Source organism: Otolemur garnettii, unplaced genomic scaffold, assembly GCF_000181295.1.
Source record: "Otolemur garnettii isolate 467f Iridium unplaced genomic scaffold, OtoGar3 scaffold00004, whole genome shotgun sequence".
Lineage (NCBI taxonomy): Eukaryota > Metazoa > Chordata > Mammalia > Primates > Galagidae > Otolemur > Otolemur garnettii.
This window is the reverse complement of record NW_003852399.1, coordinates 29,477,039-29,504,422: the sequence shown is the minus strand read 5'-3', so window position 1 is coordinate 29,504,422 and position 27,384 is coordinate 29,477,039. Positions and strand designations below refer to the sequence as shown.

The window sequence follows — 27,384 nt, the reverse complement described above, 5'->3', positions numbered from 1 at the left end:
AGAAAATGACATGAAGGCTATGTTAACCAGTTTGATGGAAGTGTTTCGGTTTGTGTGTGGAAACCCCACACTGTACCCTAGAAGTGCATTAATGTACATAGTTACCATTCAATAAAAAAAAAAAAAAGGTAGGGAGGCTGACAAGTCTCAAGATCCTCAGGGAGACTCAGTGAGCTGGTAACCCAGGAGAGTCAATGATTTACTTCTTGTTTGAGTCCAGTGGTCTGAGATCCAAGAGAGCTGATTGTATAATTCCAGTCCAAAGGTCAGCAGGCTGGAGACCCAAGAAGAGTTGATGTTTCAGTTCAAATTTGAAGGCAGGAGAAAGTCGATGTCCCAGTTGGAAGGTAGCCAGGCAGGATGAACACTCTCTTGCTTGGGGGTCAGCCTTTAATTCCATTCAGGCCTTCGACTATGTGGATGAGGTGTACCCACATTAGGAAGGGCAGTGTGCTTTTCTTGGTGTACAGATTATAATGTTAATCTCATCCAAGAACATCCTCAGAGAAACATCCAGAATAACATTTAACCAAATAAATGGACACCCTGTGGCTCAAATTGACACATGAATTTAACCATCACAGTCATCTTTCCAGTTAGTCACAGAAAGGTGACTTTCTATGTCTAGACAACAGGTAGCTGCTGAGAAGACCTAAGAACAGGAGGTTATGGTGTCATGTCATGGACTCAAGGACCCAGGGCCAAGGCAGTAAATCAGGCCCTGCTAGCAGAATGCCTGGTTCTCAGAAATAGGTGGGTTCACCTCCCTGCTATAGAAAGAATTCACTCATTTGCTCATTCATATATTCATTTTTTTCATGTAGGTCTCTATTCAGATATCACTTTCTCAGGGGGGCCTCTTCCTAGACTCTATCTAACATAGTTTTTTTGGTTGCTCTTATTTATTCACAAAAATTTACTGAGGGTCCACCCTATGGAGGGCACTGGGGATTCAACAATGACTGTGAATAACAAACAAGGTCCCTCCCCTCAGGCATCTTTCATGCTACTGGCAGCAGACAGAAACTAATTAAGCAAATGAAGAAGGAAATTTCAAATAATAATAGATGCCATGAAAAACAGTGGCTTCATATATCAGAGCATTGAGTTGGGGACAGGGACAGCAACTCACTATGATGGTCAAGGAAGTTTCTCTAGAAGATCACATTGAGATTGGTTTTGTAAGATGAAAAGCAACTGTCTGTTCAGATTCCTGGGGAAGACCCTCTCTGGCAAAGAACAGCTGGCACAGCAGCTCAGTGGAGAGAGCCACTGATATTATTTGGGACCAAAAGAAAGCCAGTGTAATCAGGACAGAGTAAGCAAGGGGGAGATGTCTGAGAGGTGGGCAGGGGCTCACAGGGCCAGATCCTCATGGAAAGTCATATAGACCCTGACTCAGAGCTTGAATTTTATGCTAATGGAAATGGATTTTAAGCAGAGGAGTGACAGGGAGTAATTTGTGCTTTTGAGAGATGACTGACTACTGGGTGGGACGTAGACTACAGGGAGCAGGAACAGAAGAACAGACACTTAGAAGACTGTCGAAAGAGTCCAGAGGGAAAATAAGAGCTGGGTGAGGGTCCAGCAGTGAAAATAGCAGACAGTGGGTAGACCGGGCTGTCCGGGGTCTGGGCCTTCAGGCCTTGCTGATGGGTTGGTTATTGGGGTGTGAGAGAAATGAAGAATTCAAGAGCGACTGCTGGGCTTTGTTTTCTTGTTGGCACTTATTTTCATTTGAAGTCATCTTGTTTATTTGTGTGCATATTTGCCGTCTGTCTCCTCTCATCAGGTGGTAGGTACAACAGAGAAGGACCCTTATCTTGCCCACCACCCAGCCTCAGTGCCCTGAATGCATGGGCAGATAAGTACTGAGTACTCCGTATAGACCAGGCCATTGCTAAGGCTGAGATACAGAGAAGAACAAGATAGAAACAACCTCTGCAGTCATGGCACCTGCATTCCCATGGAGACAGATAATAAACCTATAAATCAAGTTGTGTCAGAGTTTGATAAATGCTGTGATGAAAAAATGATGAAGAAAGCGGTTAAGGAAAAACTTCTCCTCTGGTTGTTCTGTCGTTCTACCTGTATTGACTAAATTGTAACTTCTGCAAGAGCAAGGACTGGGCCTTATATCCTTTGTACAGTGCTAAGCAAGTAGTCTGTACCCAGGAAATACGCGTGGGCTGTCAAGCCTGGAAGCCACGCTTGGTTCCTGGCACACCTTCAGTACTTTGTTTTGTTATCTGGGAGATGTGACCTGCTGGGGAAATTGGCCAAGTCTCTCCTTTCTCGTGGTGGTTGGCGATGCCTAGACCCACGGGCCTCTGCCTGGACAGGCCTGTAATTTAACTGCTTCTCTGGCTCTGATTGTTAACAGGCATGGACAGCCCACCTCTGGATTTGCACAGCCACACACAGCCTCGCTGCAAATTTAGCAGCAGATAGTGCCTCCAGGTCGCTGGGGAGGAATTAAATCTGTAAGGGGAATAAACTAAGACCAACAAGCACGGAGTGCCAGAAAGCAGTGCCCAGAGGGATCCGAGGAGCATCTGCATGTTTATTAAAAACAACAAGAAAATCCACCTCCTCCTCCTCTACTTAAGGAACACATTTAGATCTCCTCTTATGAAGTCATTTCTTCCACAGCATCTGCTTTGAACAGAAGATTTTCAAAAGAGCTTTGTTTGCCCTTAAGCAGTCTTATTCTCAGATCAGGATGAATGATCAGGGGAAAATTTCACTGGGTTGTTGGTCAGCTATCAAAATAAGAGACGAAAAATCTCCCCTAACTGGAGTACGTGTGGAATGCTTCAGTAGCACAGCGGTTTTCAGTCGTGCTAACTACTGTACACATTCTAGCCAGAAAAGACTTTTGGGTTGTCAGGTAGTCAATAAATATTTATTACATGCTTCCTGTACACTGGACCTCCACTGGGAACTGTTCCTAAAGGTTTGCTTTCTTGTTACTTTTCTTGTCCCTGTGTTCCTTATAACTCAAAACCTCCTACCTGTTTAATGGGGTAGGAAAGCAAGATCGGGAAGCAGACGGGGAAGAATGAGTTGTGGTGATTCTTCCACTGTGAAAACCGAGTTTAGCACAGCGCTCTGCTGGCCGTGGGTGCTCCATTCATGATTCACAGCGAGGTGTCTCAGTGAATGGTGCTCTGCAGTGTGACTGTCTGGTTGTTTTCTTAGCGATAAGCACCATGATCAGAGGTTTCCTCAGTTCTGCTTAGAGCATAAATATATGTAGAGCACCTGTCACGTGTGGACACTCTGCTAGGAGTGAGGCAGGGTATTGAGATACCCCCAAGTCCGTGTCTGGCCTTTGGGGACTCGGGGTTAAGTGTGTGTGGAGAAGATGCATAAATGAAGACAGTGTCTCAAGGAAGAATGTACTAAGATCAATGAGAGAAATATGGAGTCTTGTAGGGATGAAGCAGAGGGAGATAGTAATACTTCTTGGGTGGAGGGAATCCAGGCCTTACTAGGGAAGCTTCTGCACACTTTCACCCAGCTCCTAATTTTGAATGTTTCTCTTGGATTGTTAGTTTTCTACATTTTTGGGCAGGCTCCATCAAGACTGATGTGTGCATTGTAATTGTTTTTATCAGATAATCCTCTACCTCCTTTGAGTTTACCCTTTGTTCCTATTACGATTCCTTACTTAACTTCTGAGTCTTTTGTACACATGTGTCTGATATCCCAAATGTTAGTCCCTGTTTTTTCCCTACTCCAGCTGAAAATCACTAATGCAAAATTGTAAAGTGGATGTGACTAAAATCACCACTGCTCAGGGTGTAATGAGCAGAGGTCTCCTACTCTCTCGGCTCCCACTAGCCTCTCTCCTTCTGCCCTATCAAGGCAAATGGGTTGCTGGCTCACTAATTTCCCAGCTGTTGCAATCAGTGTGTCCTTTCCTGTGATGCAGAAATCTATGTGTTATCTCCCTACTCCCAAACTGTTTAACTGGTTTTGAGAATTAGTTACTTAAAAAAAAAAGATTTGAATAATACAGATAATTATTTTCCTTGACAACTCTCTACCACTCCATTCTAGTCAATATCTTTACATGTAATGAGTGATGTGAGTTTAATGTATGTTCTTCCAGACCTCCCCGTCACACATTGACATATGGTGTACGTGTGTGTGCATGTGCAGTTTTGTGTTTTTTCCTGACAACTCATCTTAGAGATTATCAGTACACATAACACAACTTCAGTGCTTTCATTTCTTGTTCTTTTTTCCCCTTACTATCATTTATGTATTTCTAACTCTTTGTATGCCTAATAATTTTTGTTTCAATGCCAGGCATTGTTTTAAGATAGAACAGAGGCTTGTAGATTTACCTTTCCTCTATTAGGCAGGTCACATTGAAGAACTGATTACTTTAATCCAACCACAGACTAAGTTCTATCAGTATAGTTGCAGTTTTGTTAAGAGTCAGACTATTTCTGGTTCACCCTACTCCAGAAGACTGGCCTCCCAGGGCTAATGATCAAGAACCTTGTCTTCTTAGCACTAAGAGAATAATTTCTGATCTGGCTTTGAGAGATCTGGCTTAGATCTTTACTCTTCTGCCCTGTGCAGCTTCAGAACTTGATTAATAACTTAACAAGGAGACCAACTCTCTGTTCATGGCACCTCAAACTCTCCAATTTTGTCACTGAAGCCTATGTGGCCACCAGAGAATTTGCTGGTTCCTTTTCCCAGGAGTTTCCCTCTGCCTGAGTCTATCCTGGATTCTACCCTAGAGTGAGCCAGCTCAGGAGGGGCCAGTGTCTCTGCAAATAGCTGCATGTCCTCAGATCATCTCTGAAAATTTCCCTTCTTTTTGGAATTATACTTTTCTTTTGAGACTACTTTGCTTCATTAACTTTCTAATGTCTTCCAATATGTGATTTTTAAAAATTTGTTTGACTTTTTAAGTTGTTTTTAGTGGGAATGTTGGACTGCCATGAATAACTTCATTATATTCCTAAGTAGAATTTCTCCCTCATTATTTGTAACTTGTGAAGATTATTTCCTTGCTTGATGTATTATCTACTGTAGTTATTTAGCCATTTCCCTGTTTATAAACATGCTGACTTTTTTTCTGATTTTTCACTGCTAGTCTTACAATTAAAATTCTAGTACATGTATCATTTGCACTTACTGATATCTGAGATTTCTAGATTTAAAAATATCAATTTGGAGCGGGCACCTGAAGCTAAATGGTTAGAGCACTGGCCCCATGCACTGGGGGTGGCGGGTTTGAATCCAGCCTGGGCCTGCTAAACAAAAAATAAATAAACAAAAACAAAAATATGCATTTTAAATTTTAAGAGAGATTGCCAATTTTTTCTTCAAAAAGCTTTAAATTTAAATCTCAAGGGTTGAAGTTTCCTGTCAAGTGAATCAATACATTTTAGGTCTGTATCTGATCTATTAGGTTGGACCTGGTACCAAACAGTTGTAACAGAAACACTGGGAGTTCTGTTAACTCTTTCAGAGACCCCACACACCCTGAAGGCTTACCTGCCTCATTGCCCCTGCCACTCTCATGCTGATGCCTTCCAGAGGGTATATGTGTACTTTGATGATGTGTTAAATCAGCGGTTCTCAACCTGTGGGTCGTGACCCTTTTGTAACAATGGAAATATATCCTGCATATCAGATATTTTCATTATGATTCATAACAGTAGCAAAATTACAGTTATGAAGTAGCAGTGAGACTCATCTAATGGTTGGGGGTCACCACAACATGAGGAACTGTATTAAAGGGTCACGGCATTAGGAAGCATTAGGAAGGTTGAGAACCATTGCATTAAATGATCATGCAGTAGACTACAAGACTTCAGCACCTTCCCTAGGATATCAAGGCAGTGATGTCGGCACTGACAGGAATATTCAGTAGGCATACTCAGTAGGAAAAAAACAAATCACTACGAATCACTAAGGATAGTATACATTCAATACAGGCAATTTCCCAGTTGAAAAGTTTAGCTATTATTCCACTGAAAGATACTGGTCACAGTTTAAAAGCTGTGGGGTTTGCTTTTTATTTATATCAGTGGTTTTTCCATGTGTTTGCTATGAAATCAATCTTCTGGATGTTTTGCTCAGTGTATTTGGATACTTTTTCTGATTCCCTGAAGCTCCGTGGTTCAAAGGTAACCTTTTCTTGGCATTCATTTATTGGTATTAAGCAGGGAAGGGTTGGAGCTAGTGAACGTGGGGTATATAAATGTGTTCAGCCTATAGGACTGAGGTTCCTCTAGTTCATAGGGTGGGTCTTCTGGGATAGTTGTTTTGGACCCTGTTTCACTCCAGGGTGAAATTAAGCTCTTGGCTGACTAGGTAGGATGTAGGTTAAGTCTTAGGCCTCTGGACACTTAACTTAAAATACTAAAATAAAATTTCTTAGTCCTATTTTTTTTTTTAGTAGCTTAGCTTTAGGCAGCATTCATATACTCTATTATACTGAAACAAGAATCTGTAGTGCTTATTTTCAAAACCAGTAAATGGAATTGAAATGTGAGTGTCTGGGCAATAAATGCTGGTTAATTTTGAATTAAAAGTTATATTTTGACTTTGTACTATGAATGTAACTTTTTGAAATATAATAGAGGAAGAGTCAGAAACAAAGCAATCTTTCTTCTGTACTCATTCATTCACTCTTCATTAAGCTGTTTTAAATCCCTACTGTGCATTTGACATTGGGCTTTGCTTTTGTGATAGGAAAATGGATAACACTGTGTTATCTTTATTGGTGCTGCATCATATAAATTGCAATTCTAAGCCAGCATGAGCATTTTAGCATATGGAAAATAGAAACCAAACAAAAAAAACTCTGCTTAGGAGCAAATTGCATGTCCATTTGTCTAAGAAAGTGCTTTGCTTTTTATCAGTAATTTAGAATTTTATGACTTAAGACCAAGCAGAAAATTGGGAAGAACAGTGAAAAGGCCAAGAAGTTAATGGAATAGGGTCAGAGCTGAGAGGGCAAAATTTGAACGGAAAGGGGAAAAGCAGTAAGAATTGAGGAAGGTTGTTTAGGTCACTAAACTCACAAGTTCTGTTTCACAATTAGTACACTGTGACCCTGAACACTGAAGACATACGTACATCATGAGGATATCACTGGGGTGTGATAAATTCTTCACATTCTCACTTCCCTCTGCTAATTCTGGTGTCAGAAATTGTTGCAGAGAACATGCCCAGCAGTGTCTGACGATACACCTAAAACAGATATGTCTATTCTTTTTTTTTTTTTTTGAGACGGAGCCTCAAGCTATCCCCCTGGGTAGAGTGCCGTGGCATCACAGCTCACAGCAACCTCCAACTCCTGGGCTCAAGTGAGTCTCCTGCCTCAGCCTCCCAAGTAGCTGAGACTACAGGCGCCCACCACAACGCCTGGCCATTTTTTGGTTGCAGCCATCATTGTTGTTTGGCGGGTCCGGGCTGAGGATTCGAACCTGCCACCTTAGGTGTATGTGGCTGGCGCCTTAGCCGCTTGAGCCACAGGCGCCGAGCCAGATATGTCTATTCTTAAGCAAACATGATCTGATTAATTTCATTTGTTCATTAAATAAAAATTAGGTGATTACTCAGAATACCTGGCAACCATTGCTACTCACATACACATGCACTTGCCAAATACACAGGCCTGGCCCTCTGGAAGTGAGAAGCCGAGAGAGAGAGCAGGAGGAGACAGTCAGCCACGACATACGACAGAGTAGGAGTAAGACGTTAAAGGAAATACAAGCAAAATACTGTGGACTTTGAGAGGGAAAAGCACTTTTTTTTTTTTTTTTTTTGAGACAGAGTCTCACTATGTTGTCCTCGGTGGATTGTTGTGGTGTCACAGCTCACAGCAACCTCAAACTCTTGGGCTTAAGTGAGTTTCTTGCCTCAGCCTCCCAAGTACCTAGGACTACAGGTGCCTGCCACAATGCCCGGCTATTTTGTTGTTGTTGTTGTTGTTGCAGTTGTCATTCTTGTTTAGCAGGCCCAGGCTGGGTTTGAACCCACCAGCCTTCGTGTATTTGGCCGGCGCCCTAACCACTGAGCTACAGGTACTGCCTGTACTTTTGGTTGATGCAGGTAGGAATGGAGGGAGGGTGAGTGAACAAATCAGAGAAGCCTTCATGAGGAGGAAGTATTTTAACCTGTCATAGAATATGGCTTGAATGTCAACAAGTGATGGGATGTGAACTGGGATGGAGGATACAGATGGTGGGTGAGATAACAGCATGAGCGAAGCCATGAGGGACAGCTTGTTTGGTGAAGCCGTGTGTTACAGGGAGCAGGGTGGCTGATGCAGAGGACATTGTACTTCAAGGTGACACAACTATATCTTCAAATCCCAGTCCTTTCATTCCCAAATATGGGAGTATGCCCAGTTTGCTTACCCTTTCCCAATCTCGGATTACTCATCTTTAACATGGGGAGAATAATACGGATGTTGCATGTATGTGCGTGTGTGCATATGTGCAGTTGGTTATGATCTATGTATATCCTCTGGTGCTCAATAAATGACAGCAATTATTATGGTGAATAGTTAGACTATCTCAATTTTAGTCAATGTACTAGATAAAAATCAGAAAAGTAATTTGTGATTAAATTTGGGGTGGCATTGAAGAGTTAGTTAAGGAATAAAGGTTTAATTTTATAAGCATTGGAAAACCACTGTACCCCATGTTTGCATTAATGTATACAGCTATCATTTAATTAAAAAAATAGGCACAAAAAAAAAAGAAAATTTTTTACTATGGCGTGAATGATTTAAGGTTTAGAATTAGAAATTTTATTTTGCTCGCAGTGCTGATTCTAGATTCATTTTAGCACTAAGACATCAAGGATTAGGAAAATTAGATATGGAGCATGGTATCAGATGCTTGAACATCTGTATCTGTTCTTTATTCTTTCACAATGATAAAACCCCTGATCTTTAGCTGGAAGCAAGGCTGTCTAAAATAAACACCCCATTTACCTTTTCTGCACATGACTATGTATGGCTCTGTGACTACATTCTAGCCAGAAGTGTTATGCATCGCATGCCTAAAAGAAGACCTTTGCTTCTTTATCACTTCCTTGCTCTTGCTACTTAGTTTATTTGTCATCCTAATCTTGGTCTAGCTGCTGATTTGGACACATAGGAATATTGGAGAGATGACCTAGAAGGAGCCTGAGTCCCAGGGAATTTCATGGAACTGAGGGCTCAGACTATTCCTCAACTAAATTCCACTAATCTTCTACATGAGAGAAGAATAAACTACCTTGACAAAGCCACTGACATTTTGGGGTTCCATTACTGGAAGTAGAATCTAATTCTTACCAATTTAGGTAAGGAGGAAAGAAATGAATAGGAGCTTAGTTTCTAGTATTCCAGCCAATAGCAGTTGTAGGAATATAAAGAATACATGTTTGGAGTGGAGGAAGGATGATGGTTTTGGTTTGGGGTCCAATTCAGGTAGAGATGTCAGGCTGTGTTGGGATCTAGGAAGAGGGGGCAGAATTGGGAGTTTAGACTTAGGGTGGGCAGCAGGACTTTAAATAGCTGTATCACTGAATGTATGGTAGAGGAAGAAATTTCTAGGGGGTAAAAGTATAAAAAAGAGTCCAAAAAACTGAAGGCTGACCCTGGGCTACGTGTCTGTTTATGCATGGAGAGGAGGCAACAGAGATAGTGAAAGTGAACATAGTGATGGTAAGAGGAAGAAGAGTTGAAGCTGAATTGGTGAAGATTATTCCTTCTGCACGTGGCAGGAAATATGGTAAAGGAAAAGGGATCCCCAGGAATCTCAGTCAAGAATGTAGTGATTGCACATATTCACTTCATCAATGAATACAATACTATTTTGTTTAGTGTTTCAGGAAGATCTTTAATTTCAGCTCATAGAGTTGTTTTCCCCTTTTAATGCTTGGATACAGCTTTGTTAAGCTCTTCTCAGGTAAGCAGCTGCACACCAAAGTATCTCCGTGACAGCACTGCCAAGGAATTCCATGGAGGACAGGAGGTCTAGACTGGAAAATCACTTAATGGCTTTTAAAGTTCCAACCGGATGTTCGTGCTGCAGCGACAGACTGTGAAGACTGAGAACTCATGAGTGGTTTTGGTGTTGGCATCAAATAAAATTACTGACAAACCAGAGTTGACATATTTTAACAGTATGCATAGACCATTGCAAAACTTTTGAGATACACAAAAATCAAGAAACATAAAATCTGCATAGATGGAAACAAATGAAGCCCTTAATTTTCACAGGTGAATTGGAAAAGACGCTGTCAACTGTGTTTCTTGGAAATGAAATAATGGACGATAACACAGTCTGTCTCAAAACTGTCATGGTGACCATGTATAATTATTATTGGTCTTCATGATTATAGGCCATATAGTAAGTGGCTCTAACTGGTAATAGCCAGCATTACCTTTGTCTGGATGTATGCCAGACATTTATGGAATAGCTATAAGAAGAATAATATTGAGAAATAAAGAAAAGGATGGTTCCTGCCCAGGGGAAGGACAGGGAAGAAGTGGGCACTGTTTCTGTCCTACTTCCTAGTTAGCTTGTCTGGTCCCAGAGCCCTATATTGCCTCACCCCCATCAAGCTGATCTAAGCACCTCATATCTCTGCCTTGCTCCTGTTTCCTTTCTCCAATGTCAGCAAATTTGCTGCTTATATTCTCTCAACTGGAAAAGATGGCAAATATTACAATCTGGGGTCCTCTGGTTTCTTGAAAGTTCTTTGAGACACTGCATGATCCCCCCCAAACTTTTCTTCTCATCAAAAGGAGAGAAGAAGACTTCAGATCACGGAAACTTCAGAGATGATGATTATATGGTTTCATGAAGAGTCAAAGGAGACATGTTTGTGTTCTGAAAGGTTGTAAGACTGTTGGACAGGATGTTGACCTGAGCTGTAGTCTACAAAACAGCTACATGCTTGGCATTTTCAAAGATAAAACAATGTAGAGTTCAGGATGTTAAGAAATGCAAAAGGGTCACAACCATGATGAAATGTTACATTCACTGCCATGTCTTCCAAACCTAGGATAATACTTCAAGGATTTGTTGACTGCTGATATTAATGGTAATAATAATAAAATAATGAAAACTGAAGCATTGCCAGGGAGTGGGGGTCTGTGGAGGCATGAGTGGTATACTTGAGTGGAATGTATGGGCTGTAGATCTCTGGGTATGTAGGAAGGCAGGTGGCATGACAAAGTGCCTGGTGGGCACTTTGTGTAAGCTATTTTAGGGACTCAGCAACTCTCTGAGCTAGGTCTCATCTCCATTTTGCAGATGAGGAATCTGAGAATTAGCCTGGTGGTGAAGGGTACTCTGGGTCATACTATGTCAAAACTGTATTGGAACCTTGTGTTCTCTGGTTCATGTGGCAACCCTGCCTTTCCAGGATTCAACAGAGAGTTAATAGTTCCCCAAATGACAGCTGAGTTGTACCCAGTTTGAACACTTGGAAAGACTAGCTGTGTCACTCAGCAAGACCCTGTGAGTCTGTCTGGAGCAGAGTGGCAGGTGTTGAGATTGATTAAACCACCACAGCAAGCTACTGTCTTGAGGCAGAACAGGGGAGAAGGCTCTGCACACGCACTTGACTCAGCATCACATAGAAGGTGCGCACCCAGGTATCTCAGGGGTTGTGCGTGCGAACTCTGGAGGAGCCAGCAGGATCTTCCCTGGTGTGGTGATCGATGCGCTGCCCTGCGGATGGTGGCCATTTATTGAATTCCTATTCCACTCAACTTCAGTTCATCTGACTTTGGAGGGGTTGTAATACGCCCTGGCCTCTTACGCTGAGCTTTCTCTAGCGTGCTGTGTGACTGATTCTTTGTCAGACTTAGTTAGAAATTCAGAAGATATTGATTTTAAATATACCCATGGTGCTTGAGAACAGTAAGAGCACAGATGAGAAGGAGAAGTTGAACTTTTCCTAAACTCAAGTTGTTGGTAATAAATGCATCATTCCCTATCAGTGGACATAATAATGGAAAAATAGTATATAATGTATGTTTTATACTCCATTTATTCATCAAATGTTTATTAAGAACCTACTGTGTACTAGGGTATATACTGAAGACGTAAAGATAACTATATAAACAATGCCTGTTCTTGGGAGTAGGATTAAAAACCCTGAGAGTGGCATCCAGGCTGGTCTGGGATATAAATCTTCACAAGCTTTGGGGGAAAATGTGCATTTTTTTTTCTTTGAGGACAGGAATTGCATTTGTTGTGTTCACAGATATAGCCTGTCTCCTTCTGTGGAACCTGGTTCAGCTAAGTACCCAGGAGACGTTTTCTGAATTGACTATTTCTTTTTTTTTTTTAAACATATCAACCTTAACATTTCTAATTACATTATTAGGTGGCCAAAATGAATTAATTTAACCCCTGGGTTCTTTTTATGCCTTTTAGAGAGCTTGAAATTTTTTTGTTGCCAAAGGCAACCTGGTAGCCAAAGGTTTAAATTCTGGTAATTGGTGAATATGCTTCATCACAGGTTTGTTGAATGATTTATTTTCAATAAAAGCTGAGTGCTCACAACAACCTCAGCAAAATCTGCTGGCAGTATTGAGACATTACACATGGTAGCTTAGGAAACTTTCTCAGCAAATGAGACCTATTACATTATATAATATTCTTACAAGGAAACTAGGGAAATAACTCTTAAAATTGCATCTGTTTTGCTAGACTTAAAAGCAGAAATTACCTAAAAGGGGAGCAGATTAGAATTGATTGGATATTTGAAGATATTTTTATATTATTTAAAAAATAGTTTTAGGTGTTAATTTCCCCCCAGAAGTTAAGGTATAGGTCTAATTATAGAAATACTAGTTTCCATTTGATGATTAGTTATTTTTCAGAGTTAACTATTTCTAGATGATTTTACTAACATTTTCCTTTTAAAATTCAAAAGCCAAATTTAAAGCTGTATCTACTTCACCATAGTGTTTATGAAGTAGATTAAATCTTACAAAATGTTCCAGGGCAATTGGAAACCACAGTGAGTACTTGAGATTTTATGTTTGAAAAGTGTTTTAATCAGTGATGGATTTTGAATTATTGCCATCTGATTCTTGACTCTTTAGGCCAGGCCTTAGGAACACATTATCCAGATGTTTATAAAATGCCATTTTACTAATGTCCTGTTTATACTTTGACTTTGTGGTTAAAACACACACACACACATTTGCCAACTTCAAAGTACCAGATGAAAGTATTTCACATCAACTAAATATTACATGTTAGCTACCCAACAGCCCTGCAGGCCCACCCCTTCTGCCTTAAAGGGACTTACTCCATCACCTATTTTTACCATGACAAATGACAGCAAGTCAGTCTATATGGTGGAATTCTGTATGAATACTAAGTTTTTGGCAATGTTTCTTATGCCTCCCTAGATCTTCTGTTTTCTCTGAAAAGGATTCTTTCTTTGAGAGAAAAGTTTAATTTCTCAATTTCTTAAACCAAATTATTAATTGAAACTGCAAAATGAATGGAAGAATACCACTAGTTCCTCAAAGTTCAGTAGCAGGATCTAACCTTTTGAAAATCTGTCTGCTTACCTCATCACTGTTAATCAGTTTAAGACTACTTAGAAAAGGTATTGGAAGAAAGAAATAGAAAAAGATAAATAAGGCAATATTAAAGCTGACATTTCATAGCCAGCTTGGTAGGGTAAACCAAGCTGAACCTTACAGCTTTTCCAAAAATTCAGAACGTTATAGGCAAGGTGTAGTAGATCGTGCTGCTAATCCTAGTACTCTAAGAGGCCGAGGTGGAAGGATTACTTAAGGTCAGGAGTTCAAGACCAACCCGAGCAAGAATGAGACCCTATTTCTACCAAAAGTAGAAAATATTAGCCAGGTATTGTTGTGTGTGTCTCTCGTCACAGCTACCAGGAAGCTGAGGCAGGAGGATTGCTTGGGCCTAGGAGTCTGAGGTTGCTGTGAGCTGTGATGTATACTTAGCTAGGGTGACAGATCAGAGATCCTCAAACTTTTTAAACAGGAGGCCAGTTCACTGTCCCTCAGACCGTTAAAGGGCCGGACTGCAGGCCCTGGGACGAGTTGGCTGCTAAGCAGGACAGGCAGTGGCGGCCAAAACACCCGGCAGGCCAGATAAATGTCCTCAGCGGGCCTCATGTGGCCTACAGTGAGGGCGCCTGGAGTAAGTACTCTCTTAACAACAACCAAAAAAAAAAAAAAATACACATTATATAGATTGATGTTAACTTTCATTTCAAAAAGTGCTTCAGATTTTTTGTGATTATAAATGTAATATTTTCTCTTCTTATAAATTTATAAAATACTGAAAAGTAAAGAAGAACATAGCTATGATCTCACCACCCAAACAAAATCACTGTTACATTTTCCTCTATTTTAGGGGGTCACTTTTGGCTGCCTAAATTTACATATCTACTAAGTTAGGATTAGAGCACATGTACAATTTTGAAACATGTTTTAACCATTTTTGTAAGATTAAATATTCTTCAAAATATGATTTTAGTGGCTGCAGAGTATCTGTTATGACTTTACTGTCCTTTATTTGGTGTTTCCTATGTTTTTATGGTGCCCAGTTTCAGGCTCATGGTGATTCCTGTACACCCGCTGTCTTCCCTGAATCACCCCTGGTTCCTGATGGTAGTCATCAGTGCTGGGTCCTAGATGTTTCTAACTCTCACCTTCTACACATAAAAGGACTGTACGTTTTGGCCCCTTTGGGTTTGGGTGAGGCCATCTGTTTTCTAGCTGATGAGATATGAGTAGAGCATTTAACTATTGATGAGGGATCTTCTAGAGCACTTCTAGAGTAACTGGCAGAATTCCAGGAAGTGGCTGCTCTCTTAGAGTCAACCCCTGAGTAAGGGTGAGTCCAAGATGAGCTCCCAGCCAACCTGCGATAAATCGGTAATGTGAGAAAAAGATAAAACTTTGTTGTAATGAATGAAATCTTTGGGGCTGAGTGGGAATCCAGACTAAACATGGGCCTCTGGGAAACATGGCCTTGTGATCATCAAGTGGACCCCTGTCACCTGCATGTCCATGAATATGTGCCAGACTATCATCCATGCCTTCAGATTCTCAAACAATTGGGGGATCTTTCTCCCTCTGCATCCGTTTTCAAGGTGTTTCTTTAAACATATGTAGTCCTTGAGACATTTGATAACTCACATTATGCACCTTTGTAAGTATTCTTACCTTCATTCTCACAGTGTTTATGATTAGCTTGGTCCATGTTTTTCTCTTGCCTCAGAAAATGTCAATAGGCATAGAATAGCATAGCTAAGACCATAATTTCCTTATTACTGGGTTTTTAGTATGCTGTCATGTTTTATTTTTCGAAATGCTATTGGGAAAAATAATTTTTAAATCATTTTAGAACAAGTAAACGAGAATGAATATGACTAATCATTACTGTGTAAATAACTTCTAAGTCTGAACACATATTCTAACACAAGTGCCACTGATATAAACATTGCTAATACTTGTCTTTTGAAACTATCTTTAATACCAATTGATGGGCCATAACTTAAAAATCAGCTTCATTAGTTTGTAACATATCTTTTAGTTTAGACCCCAAATAATTCTTTCATCATATTTTAACTGTTTCTAAAAATCAGTTCTAATTTTAAAGCACCAAATTTTGCCTCCACTTAGACCATTGGAAAGCTGCCAAATGCTCTAAAGGCAGTTTCAGAAGAAAAGTACCAAAAATATTTAGAGCAATGGGCAATTACTGTAATAACTGTGCAGCCTACCACAGTGATGGCTTTGGAGGTATAGAACTCCTGTTGTTATATGAGTTTGTGTAGGTTTGTTGCTATAGCCATTAAGTCCATAATTCCATACTCACACTTGGGCATAAATCTATTCCAAATAAATGTCATTTCTTTGAGAGTGGGGGCTGATCTTTCATGGCCCCTCCATTAGTGTCTTACATGGTATGTACTTGTGTATATTAGTGATTGACTCTGAGGAAGTGAATATTCCATTGAGAATACTTTTCTTCCACTAATAAGGACCTATCTTTGAATTAACCCTTTCTTCTTGTGAGAACTTGACCTTTTCAACACTTTGGTCCAACAGCATTAGCATCACATGGAAATTTGTTAGAAGTGAAAGTTCCTTGGCCCCATCCTGGACCTACTGAATCAAAAATTCTAGAGGTTGGGCCCAGAAATCCATTTTAACAAGCCCTTTGCATTATTCTGACACATTACACATAATCAGTAAGTGGTAAAATATGCCTGAAGAAAAGCTGAAAACAAAGGTCATGGAGATGATTCTAGAATGAAAGGAAATTGATTTTAAGGAGTACAGATTAGCAAGATTCAACAAATATTTTCTGAGCAACTACCGTGGACCAGAAATTGTGCTGTAGACACTAGGTACACAAAAACAAAAAAAGGATAATCCTTCGTTCTTGTAGAGCTGATGGTCTAGAATAAAAATGTATGAACGTGTATAGAAAAAAATAAGTAAAATGCTGTGCCACACTTCACTATAGAAGTATATGCAAAATATGGGTGGTGATAATGGTGCCTCTGATCTACAACCGGCATGGTATCTGTCAGCTGGAGTGTAAGTGCTTGGTATATACTGTGTATGTGTGTGTGTATCTTTCAATCTGTCCACTAAAAGGAATATAAAAAGATTAAATGGTGGTATGTGCTTGGATGGGTTCCCTTAAATGTGAAAAGGATAAAAGCCTGGTTGCAAAGTTCACCATTTCTTGCCCTGAGCACTTGACCTATTCACGGACTCTGCACTTGTCAGAGCAGGTCAGGTTACTTTAGAAATGAGTGTGCGGGCTCTTAGAACTGCTAAGCAGGTTAGGTAAGATAGTAGGGGAATCACTTAACTCAGTATGCTGTATGTACCTTAAGTATTCAATAGGTAGTAATTATTCTTATTGCTGTCAACCATCATCAGCATCATTACTAGAGTGGTGAGTGGAAATATAGAGGTTAAAAGCAGGACTCAAGCCAGATTGCAAGGGTTCAAGTCTGACTTCATCAGCTCATACCTGTGAGTCCAAGAGTTTAGCTTCTTCTCTGTGTTTCAATTTCCTCACCTGTGAAACAGGAACAAGAAGGGTCCTTACTTCTTAGGGGCCCTCAGATCACTGGCAGGCATTCAGCAAATGCCCAGTAAGTGCTAGGCATTACCTATGGACTGCTTTGTCAAAAAGCCTAACATTTCTTTGTGGTATTTTGCAGTTTCGATGACATAATGTCTTATTTAGGTATCTATGGAACAAGAAGATCACCCTTCCTTACATTTGTGGCGTTTAATGAGCAATACACTTTTGAGTAAAGACCTTTCCATGATGTCTAAGAATAAGAAAGAAAAAAACTGATACCAGACTAAGACTTAGAAAAAGTCAAGGGGAAGAACATTTTAATCAAATTCACCCATTTTTATGTCATGGAAACATTAGTTAAGCACATACACCAGTTATGATGCACAGATTTTGTATACATTATTTTCTTCCTTTGAAGTAACTAAATACTGATTTCTTTCTGTGCCAGCATTCTTTTCAGAACTAATTCTGAGCCCTCTGTGTCATCGTATGGGACAGAGATCTCATGTCAGACTTTTCTAAAGATCAGAAACTAAAATATGTGTCAATTGCCTCAGAGGCTGAGAAGATGTACACAATCGTGAATAAACAGTGAAAACACTACCAGATGTGTAGGAAGAGTCTTTGAACACAAATGCAATTTACATCACAAAAATAATAGCTTTGTAATTCTGACTAGATGGCATATTGATGGGCTGGCACTACAGAAGGATTTGGCAGCACCTATTTCCCGTAACTGATGGTAAGAGAAAAGAAAATTTCAACAGATAGCAGATATTTTTTCTATAAATTCGCCACAGGTGTTCAAATGCCTGTGAGCTTGTATTTCAGGGATTCACAATGGTACTGTGATAGCTTCAGCCTTTATGTTTAGGTTTTTTTTTTTTTTTTTTTACAGGCTGGGCACATACTTTTAAGAATTTAACTCTGGGGCGGTGCCTGTGGTTCAGTGGGTAGGGCGCCAGCCCCATATACCGAGGGTGGTGGGTTCGAACCCAGCCCAGGCCAAACTGCAACAAAAAATAGCCTGGTGTTCTGGCGGGCGCCTATAGTCCCAGCTACTCTGGAGGCTGAGGCAAGAGAATCGCCTAAGCCCAGGAGTTGGTGGTTGCTGTCAGCTGTGAGCCGTGATGCCACAGCACTCTACCTAGGGTGATAAAGTGAGATCTGTCTCAAAAAAAAAAAATAATAATAATGATAAGGGCAGCGCCTGTGACTCAAAGGAATAGGGTGCCGACCCCATATACCAGAGGTGGCGGGTTCAAACCTGGCCCCAGCCAAAAACTGCAAATAAATAAATAAATAAATAAGAAGAAGAAGAAGAATTTAATTGTTTCTTGGTAATGCTGCAGTTTGCTTAATTTTAGTTTAACAGAATGACTGTTGCTTCTCAAAGAACCAAGTAAGTATTAATTCAGTGTACATCACTGAAATTCACGTTCAGTCCTCATGGCTCACGTTCTGTGCTCAGCTCTTTTATTTTAACTTACCATTGTTTCATCTGCACATTTCCACACATTGCTTTTGACCACTTACACGCCATGGAAATCTTCCATTTTGCTGCTACCTCTCCCAAGTTTCACCCTGGATTTCGTATAGATCCCCACATTTATACACAGAGATGCCGAGAACATCTTAGAACATGTTTTTTAAATGATATTATCAAGGAGTTTGTTCTCCAAAGCAAAATAACCACAACAAAATAAGAACTTTTACAGATTTAAAACATTCTGAGAGATCAAACTAATTTAAGTGCTACCAGCGTGGGCTATTCAGGTGGAGCAGCCCTTATCCAAAATGTTTAGGAAATCTAGAAGTGTATGGATTTCAGATTTTTAAAAATTTAGATACGTTTGCATGTATATATAATGAGATATCTTAGGCTAGGACACAAGTCTAAACACAAATTTATTTATATTTAATATGCCCCTTATATGCATAGTTTAAGTGTTGTTTTATACAACAGTTTAAATAATTTTGTGCATGAAACAACGTTTTAACTGCATTTTGACTGTCATTGGGCACATGAGGTGGCGTGTGGCATTTTCCACGTGTGGCATCATGTTTGCATCAAATAGTTTTGGATTTGGAGCATTTTTGATTTCAGATTTTTGAATTAGGGATACTCAACCTGTATTTACAATTTCCCCATAGTTTACATAGTGTTGAATTTTAAGTACGTAATAGCTTTTTAACAATAATTTTTTTTTTTTGAGAAGTCTCACCCTGTCGCCCTCAGTAGAGTGCGGTCGTGTCACAGCTCACAGCAACCTCCAACTCTTGAGCTTAAGTGATTCTCTTGCCTCAGCCTCCTGAGTAGCTGGTACTACAGGCACCTGCCACAATGCCCAGGTATTTTTTGTTGCAGTAGCCACCACTGTTTCAGCTGTCTGGAGCCGGGTTCTAACCTGCCAACCTCCATCTATGGGGCTGGCGCCCTACCTGCTGAGCCATAGACACCACCCAACAATAATTTTAATTCGGATTTATTTACTTAATAGGGAGCTATACCTTTGTAAAGAAAGGGTTTAATATTTATAATTTTTAATTTTATAATACATTGATTTATCTACTTTGGTTCATTGTAAACAATGGATATGTAATTGGCTGCCAATAAAAGGAAATTTGATGAATCATGACTATTTTAGTAAGGATTTTCCAAAGCATCAAAATTAATAGCAGGTGTAAGTAAGCAGCATTTGTAATATATACGGTCTGACAACTAAGTTTGTGAAGTCTTCCTAGAAAAAGTGCTGTGTACCTCATTACTGAATGTCACTAGGGCCACCTTGATAGCACTCTCCTGGGGAGGCTGTGCACCAACACCTGCGCCTAGTCCACCCTTCAAAGCAGCTTCGGAGCTCTCTTCCTGGAATGGTCATCAGAGTTATCACTGTATTACCCTTGATCTGTGTGTCCTTAAAGTGTATTCCTTTCAACATGTCCTTTATCTTCAGGTAAAGAAAAAAGTCCTAGGGGCCAGAAAAGGTGAGTAAGGAGAGGGTTCCAATACAATTATGTTTTTGCTGGCTAAAAACTTGCTCACCGTCGGCGTCCTGAGCTGCTGTGAAGTTCGAACCATTGTCGTCTTTTTCACGCCGCCTATTCAGCATGTGGAGATAGTAAACTTAGTTAACTGTTCGGTGGATACAAATTCGTCATGAATAACTCCTCTGCTATCAAAAACCGTTAGCAACATTGTTCTGACTCTTGATTTAGACTGGTGGAGCTTTTTTGGTTGTGGAGAATTGGTTAAATTGGGAAGATGGCCCTGTTTAAAAAAAAGAGAGAGAGAATTGGCTGACTTACATTGTGCCTTTGACACTTTGTTTCAGGGTCATACTGGTACACCTATGATTCATCACCAATAATAACACAGCCCAAAACATCATCTTGCCTCTCCAGCAGGACTTGGCAAACTTTGATTCTCCTTTGCTTTTGTTCATTGGTGAGCTACTTCAGGACCATTTTTGCACATGCCTTTCTCATGCCAAGACTTTCAGTTAAGATTTTCCTAACCATTTCCTTACTGATGTTTACTTGGTCTGCGGAGCTTCTGATGCATCATTTGATGGATTTTTGTCATGTTTTCATCAGCTGCTCCTTATGGGCCACCCTGACCTCTCTTCATCAGGGATGCGCTCTCTCCCCTCAGAGAAACGTTTTTCATTTGTACACTGCCATTTTCTTCGTGGCATTATCCCCATAAACTTGGACTAATTTCCAAGTCTCTGATTGCACACTCCTGCCAAGTTGAACAAGAAATTTATTTTCGTTTGTTTATTGCTCTAATTCAAGCTCTTGTCATGCTCACAATGGCACACAAATATACGCAGCAACAATAATGAACGTCACTCAGCAAGACACCACCAAGTGTTGACATGAACACAGTTGCGAGACACCGATATACCAGCATTCGGGAAACCTCCTGTCTGTACAGTGCTGCCAACATAAGTGTGCAGTGGCAAGTTCATGAACTTAATTGTCAGACCTCGTACACAGAAGGAAATCAGAAAGGAAATCCAGAAACGAATGTATTTTGTGATGTTTACTTTGGGCTATACAATAGTAACAATCTTGCATTCTAGCTGACAAAATAGCGTCTAAAATTTTAGCTATTTTGAATTTTCTATTGCATTTCTTTCCCAGTTAACCTTCTTATACCTTTGACTCTTCTTTACATTTTTGTGTTTAGAGAAAAAAGCCAAACAGCTTTCCTGTATGCTGCAGAGGTTAAAAACCACAGTTTTCTTAGGCATCGTGGCCCTCCTCCCTCCTTGCACTCTCTTGTGGAGTCTGCTGTACTCCTCTATTTTGGAAGAAACCACACGTCTCTCTGACGCTGGGTTTTTATTAGTCTCCTTACTGCGATCTGCAGGTGAACAGAAGACATTAGACATGTGGGTTGAGTTTTGTTCATGTCGAGCCAGCCATTAATGTGGAATAGAATTCAAGAATTTGACTTTTACTTTCCTGCCGTTTCAAGTTGAGGAGGAAATTTAGCCCTCTCTCCTCTCTTGAGCAAGTTTTTTTTCTTTTTATCTGTGGGAGTCGAGACTACTTTAGTGTTTCCCCTTTGTGAAATTATGGTGTAAATGAAAGTTTTTGCTTTTACCCGGTTAATGACAGTTAAAAGTCTGAGATGAATTTACTTTCATTGTTGTTAATGACAGTATAAAAGGCTGAGATGGCTTTACTCTTACAGTGCTAGATCTAAAAAAAATTAGTAACGTCAATTGTTAATTTTCCAAAAGAGTTATTTTCAAGCTGATTTTTTTAAAATCAAACAAGGTTTTCTAATAAACAGAGTAAGTGTTCTTTTAATGTTACTAATAAAGAAGTTTCGGGAAAAAAAAAAACCTCCGGAAACAGGGACTGTAATCTCAAAAGCTCACAATCTTCACCGCCATTCCCACCTCCAGACCTTTGTTTAGGAAACATTCTAAGGCGTTTTAGTGTCGTGAACAATTCTGATTTTAGTCAATGTATTATATGCTCCTGTATAAACCTACATTTTTGTCATAGAGATATGTAATTATCCTCCTATATCCAACATATACGCTGACACCCACTTTCAAGGATTAATTTGAGCTTTGCAAATTTTGAAACACTCAGAAACATGAAGTACCTGGTATCTTTTCCAAGGAGCTAGTCAGAAGTGTCTAGCTTTCAGGGAGTTTGATTGATGTTCAGTAATCAGGTGAGAAATTTCAAACTGATTTGTTTAAACATTGTGCTTATTTCACGTAGATAAAAGGAAAGTATTCAGCTGGTTTCAAATTATGTCCCTTTTTATAAGACAAAAAAGAAATTGAATGAAATTGGAAAAAAACTAATTTATGACTGACATTTTTACATGTTCATTTTATATTTTGGCATACTATCTTGCAAGCACAAAAACAGCAGCAGGCTTTGTTTTTATAGTCTCATAAACCGGATCCATGGAAATATAACTTTTGAGTGAGAATGACAGTATGATTCTCTCCTTAAAGAAAAATCTGGAAACTGAGGATTTGGATTTGGATTTTTACAATAGCTGTTTTATTCTGAATATAATTCACATTCAATAACATTTACCCCTTTAACTTGCACAATTCTATAGTTTTTGGTATATTCACAGAGTTGTGCAACCACCACCACTGTCTAATTTTAAAACATTTCATCATCCTGAAAGCAAACGTCACACCCTTAAACATTCATGCCCCAGCCCCTCTCCCCAGCCAGCCCTACATAAGCTAAAATTATTTTCTCTCTCTATAGATGACTTGTTCTGGAGATTTCACAGAAATGTGGTTTTATAATATGGGCTCTTTTATGACTAGCTTCTTTTACTTAAAATAATGTTTTCACTGTTCATTCACGTTGCAGCACGTACCAAAACGTCATTTTTTGTTGTTGAATAAGATCCTTGATAAGGCTGTACCACGTTTTGTTTACCAGTTTATCAATTGGTTTTTCCCACCTTTTTCCATTAGCAGTAACGCTGCTATGAGTATTTATATGCAAGGTGTGTTCATGTGGACATATATTTTCATTTCTTTTGAGTACGTGCCAAGGAATAGAACTGCAGGGTCATGTGATAAATGTTTATATGTTTAACTTATTGAGGAACTGTCAAATTGTTTTCCAAAGTAGCCTGCTCCATTGTACCCCAGTAGCAATGTGAAAGGATTCTAATTTCCTCACATCCTCCTCAATACTTGTTTTTCTCTCTCTTTAATCATGGCCATCCTAGAGGATGTGAAGCAGCATCTCACTGAGGCTTTGCCTTGCCCCTGATGATGTGTGGCTTCTTTTCACGTGCTTATAACCCATCTTTATGTCTTTGGAGACACGTCCATTCAAACTGCCCATTTTTAATTAGATTTTTGAAATTATATTGTTAAGAACTCTTTATATATTTTAGTTACAAGTAGCTCAGACATGATTTTCAAAAATTTTCTCTCATTCTGTGAGTTGTCTTTTCACTTTTTGTTGATGTCTGTTGAAGCACAAAGGTCTTAATCCGATGGTTCAATTCATGTGTTTGTTTTTTTTTTTAACTGCTTGTGCTTTTGATATTGTAGCTAAGAAATTGATACAAGGTCATGAAATTTTAAAGTTTCAGCTGTTAAATTTAGGTCTATGATTCATTTTGAATTAAGTTTTGCATATAATGTGATTTAGGGGTACCCTTGTTGAAAATGAATTGGCCATTCCTCTAAGGGTTTATTTCTGGATTCTTAATTCTATTCTATTGATAGAGCTATCCTTATACCAGTATTTGTTGTCTTGATCATGACAGATTTATAGCAGTTTTGAAATTTGGAAGTGTGAATTCTCCAACTTTGTTCTACTTTTTCATACTTGTGTTAGTTATTGTAAGTCCTTTGCCGTTAACTTTAGAAGCAGCTTGTCGATTTCTTTAAAAAATAGCTAGAGTTTTGTTAGGCATTGTCTTAATTCTGTAGATACTTCTGGGGAGAAAAGCCATGTTAGTAATATTGAGTCTTCCAATTCATGATCATCAGATATCTTTCTGTTTATTTGAATCTTTAATTTATGTCTACAGTATTTTATAGTTTTCAGTGTGCAAATCTCACACTTCTTTTGTTAAATTTATTTATAGCATTTTCGTATTTTTGCTACTGCACTGCTATTGTGTTGTACTGTTCATTGCTACTGTGCAATTGATCTTGGTAAACTGTAAGCTTTGTAACCTTGCTGAACTGGCTGATTAGTCCTAATTGTTCCTCCTCTCTTCTCTTCTCCTCTCCTCTCCTCCCTTCCTTTCTTTTTTGCAAATTCCTTAGAGTTTTCAATATATAGTTATATCATTTGCAAAAAGAGATGATATTATTTCTTCCTTTCTAATTTGAATTTATTTTCTTTCTTTTTCTCATTCACTTTCCCTGGCTAGAATCTCCAATATGATGTTGAATAGGAGTGGGGAAAGCAAATATTTAGTCTTATTCTGATCTCAGGGCAAAAGCGTTCTGTCTTTCACCATATGTAAATATGGTGTTATTATAATTGTGAGATATTTTTTGTAGATACTTTTTATCAGATTGAGGAAGTTCCCTTTCATTAGTTCAGTGAGTGATTTTATATGAAGGCGTACTAGATTTTGTCAAATGCTTTTTCAGCATCTACTGAGATGATCATATCATTTTGCCTTTTATAATATTATATGGTATATTATATTCATTGATTTTTGGATGTTAGACCAACTTTGTATTCCTGCAATAAATTCCATTTGGTCATGGTGTATAAGACTTTTTACATGTGGCTGGATTGAGTTTGCTAGTATTTTTATGAGAATTTTTTTGCATTTATATTCTTAAGAAGTATTTGTCTGTAATTTTCCTGTCTTGTGATGTAATATCTTTGTCTGATTTTGATGTCAGTAGCAGTTGCCTTATAGAATGAGTTGAGAAGTGTTCCTTCCTCTTCTACTTCTTGGAGGAGTTTGTGAATGACTGGCATTAATCTTGTAGTGTTCTTATTTTTATTTTTTACGGCTTCCTTTATAGTTTACCTCTTGCTATTATTAAGTTGCAGATGGGGCTTGTAAATGGGGGTAGGAAGGTGAGATTTGTACTGATAGGTCCCTCTAGGACAATTTCGCTCCAGTGGAAGTGTAGGATTCTAAATAAAACTGTCGAGTTTTCATTTTGCTGCTTTTTACTAAACAATGATGAATGTTCCACCACTGGAAGACAGGCTTAATTGCAGAAACAAACTCAAAGACTTTTATGTCTTAAATTCAGAACCATACTAAGAAGATGTTTCTTAGTGCTCTTTCTCCCAGGTAAGCTATGATGGTATCTCTGGTTCACTTACCTGTAACATATTAGTGCAAATTTGTCTAGAAACATTATTTAAAAGAAACGGTGAAGAAGTATTATATTGACCTTCTCATGAGTAACAGAGTCTGAGAACAAGGAGAGTTTGTTGAATCCCAGACATCACGTAAGATATTATGAATAATAAATATTTAGATTGTCTTCCAACATGCAAGGTAATTTCTGGTCATTAATCACTCTACCAACTCAGTGGGAAAAATTACCACTGAAGAAATAAAAGCAACAACTAATGTTTACTAAGTAATCACTAGTGCCAAACACTGTCTTTAATTCTTTATATACATGTATACTTTTTTTATTTTTCATAGCAATAATATGAGGTCATTGTGAATATTCTCTACTTTAGAGACGAGGAAACTGAGCAACAGAGAGCTAATCTAATTTGCCGGTGTCGTGCAGGTAGAAAACACTGGAGCCAGGATTTGACCTAGGTTATGGGACTCAGCCTGAACCAGAAGTTGGAGTGTATTATGTGTCTTTTAGAGCAGGGATTCAGATCACATATTCCAAGTTTGGTTTTATAAGTCATTTTTTCTCTCTTTTGATGAACAATAAAATTTGTGGCCAACCTTTAAGAAATTTGCATAAGAAGATAGCATAGGTTTAAGGGGGAAAAAAATGTCCAGAGAGGATTTACTGAGATGGTGCTAATGGCTTAAGATTAGACAAACTCTGCCAGGGTAATTTAATAGGCAAGTCAATAAAATAAATATTTAGCATTTATTGAGTGATTACTATGCTCCAGAGTAAGTGATTTACTTGTACTATTAATTAAATCTGCAAAATAACTCTCTAAAATAGTTATTATTATTATTATTATCTCCATTTGTAGCTAAAGCTCCAGAAGCAAAGATGTCCAAGTTCAATTAGTAATCAGTGGCATAACCCAGGTTTGAACACAGGCAGTCTTGCTCTAGAGCCTCTGTTTTTAACCATTCTGCTATGCAATTTCTGTACAGAAATAGAAACTTGAAATATGGTCACAACAATGCAGTCACCCTAAGAATACATTTATAGGTTACAATGGAGCATCACATTTTGTGGGCACGTAGAAATTGGATTCAGTTCTGTTGGAAAGAGCACCAAGCTGTCATCTGTAGGAGCAAAATGTCTTATGGCTAAAAGGAGGAGGAAGACTGGTCTGGAAATATGAGATAAGCTGAACCAAATACGGAAATTTAAAAAGAAAAAATAATTTTAAAAGGGAGGCTTTTTGCTTATACCTTAACAGAAGATAGGCATAGACTGATAGGTGGTGGTCTGCGCTCGGCAACTATGACTGGTCTTGAATAAGTTGTGGTTTGAGAGGTTTTGCTGCTGTACCTCAGGGTAAATGGGGATAGTTTGAAAGAGCAATTTTAGAAAATGACTTTGATAAACTTTATTAGTAGATACAGAGGTTGAATCAATAGTAGATTAATAAAAAGCTCAAATATAAGTGTTTCTAGTAGAGTAAGACAAATGTGGAAATTATCCGTAAAAATTTGACCACTTGGGAAAATATTTCTTATTTAGTGCTGAAATCACAGTAGTTTTCTTTTCCTTGTGGCAGTAAAATCAAGGGCCTAGGTTTATTCAGCACTTTTCTCCAGTTGTGCTGCATGGTGTTGTACCACCAATGTGAGGTTCGATATTTGGACCTCTGTGTTTGGGTGTGAAGAGAGTGGGCCCAGTGCTAATCAGTGAACTAAGTCACAGAACTAAGCGTGTCTGGGCCAGTTTTCCTCCAGACACGTGAATCTTCTTGTCTTCAGCCTTCAGGGACTTTAGAACTCCCCTCCTGGTGCAGCTGTGCTCACCTCTTGGTCACAAAGTTACTGTTGATGTCTTTCAGAGTTTGAGGCAATTCGCCACTTTGAAGGGATCATTCATATTATCAAAAGTTTACATATGTTTTCAATAAGATGATCATTAACTTGAAGTTTCTATGTTTTTTATGAAAA

At 39.0% G+C, this 27,384-nt stretch overlaps 1 protein-coding gene across 1 annotated transcript in view; it reads left to right on the top strand.

The window, feature by feature from the left end:
• CPQ (carboxypeptidase Q) overlaps positions 1-27,384 on the top strand; it is a 397,534-nt gene that overhangs the window by 61,997 nt on the left and 308,153 nt on the right. The gene's annotated exons all lie outside the window — the stretch shown is intronic.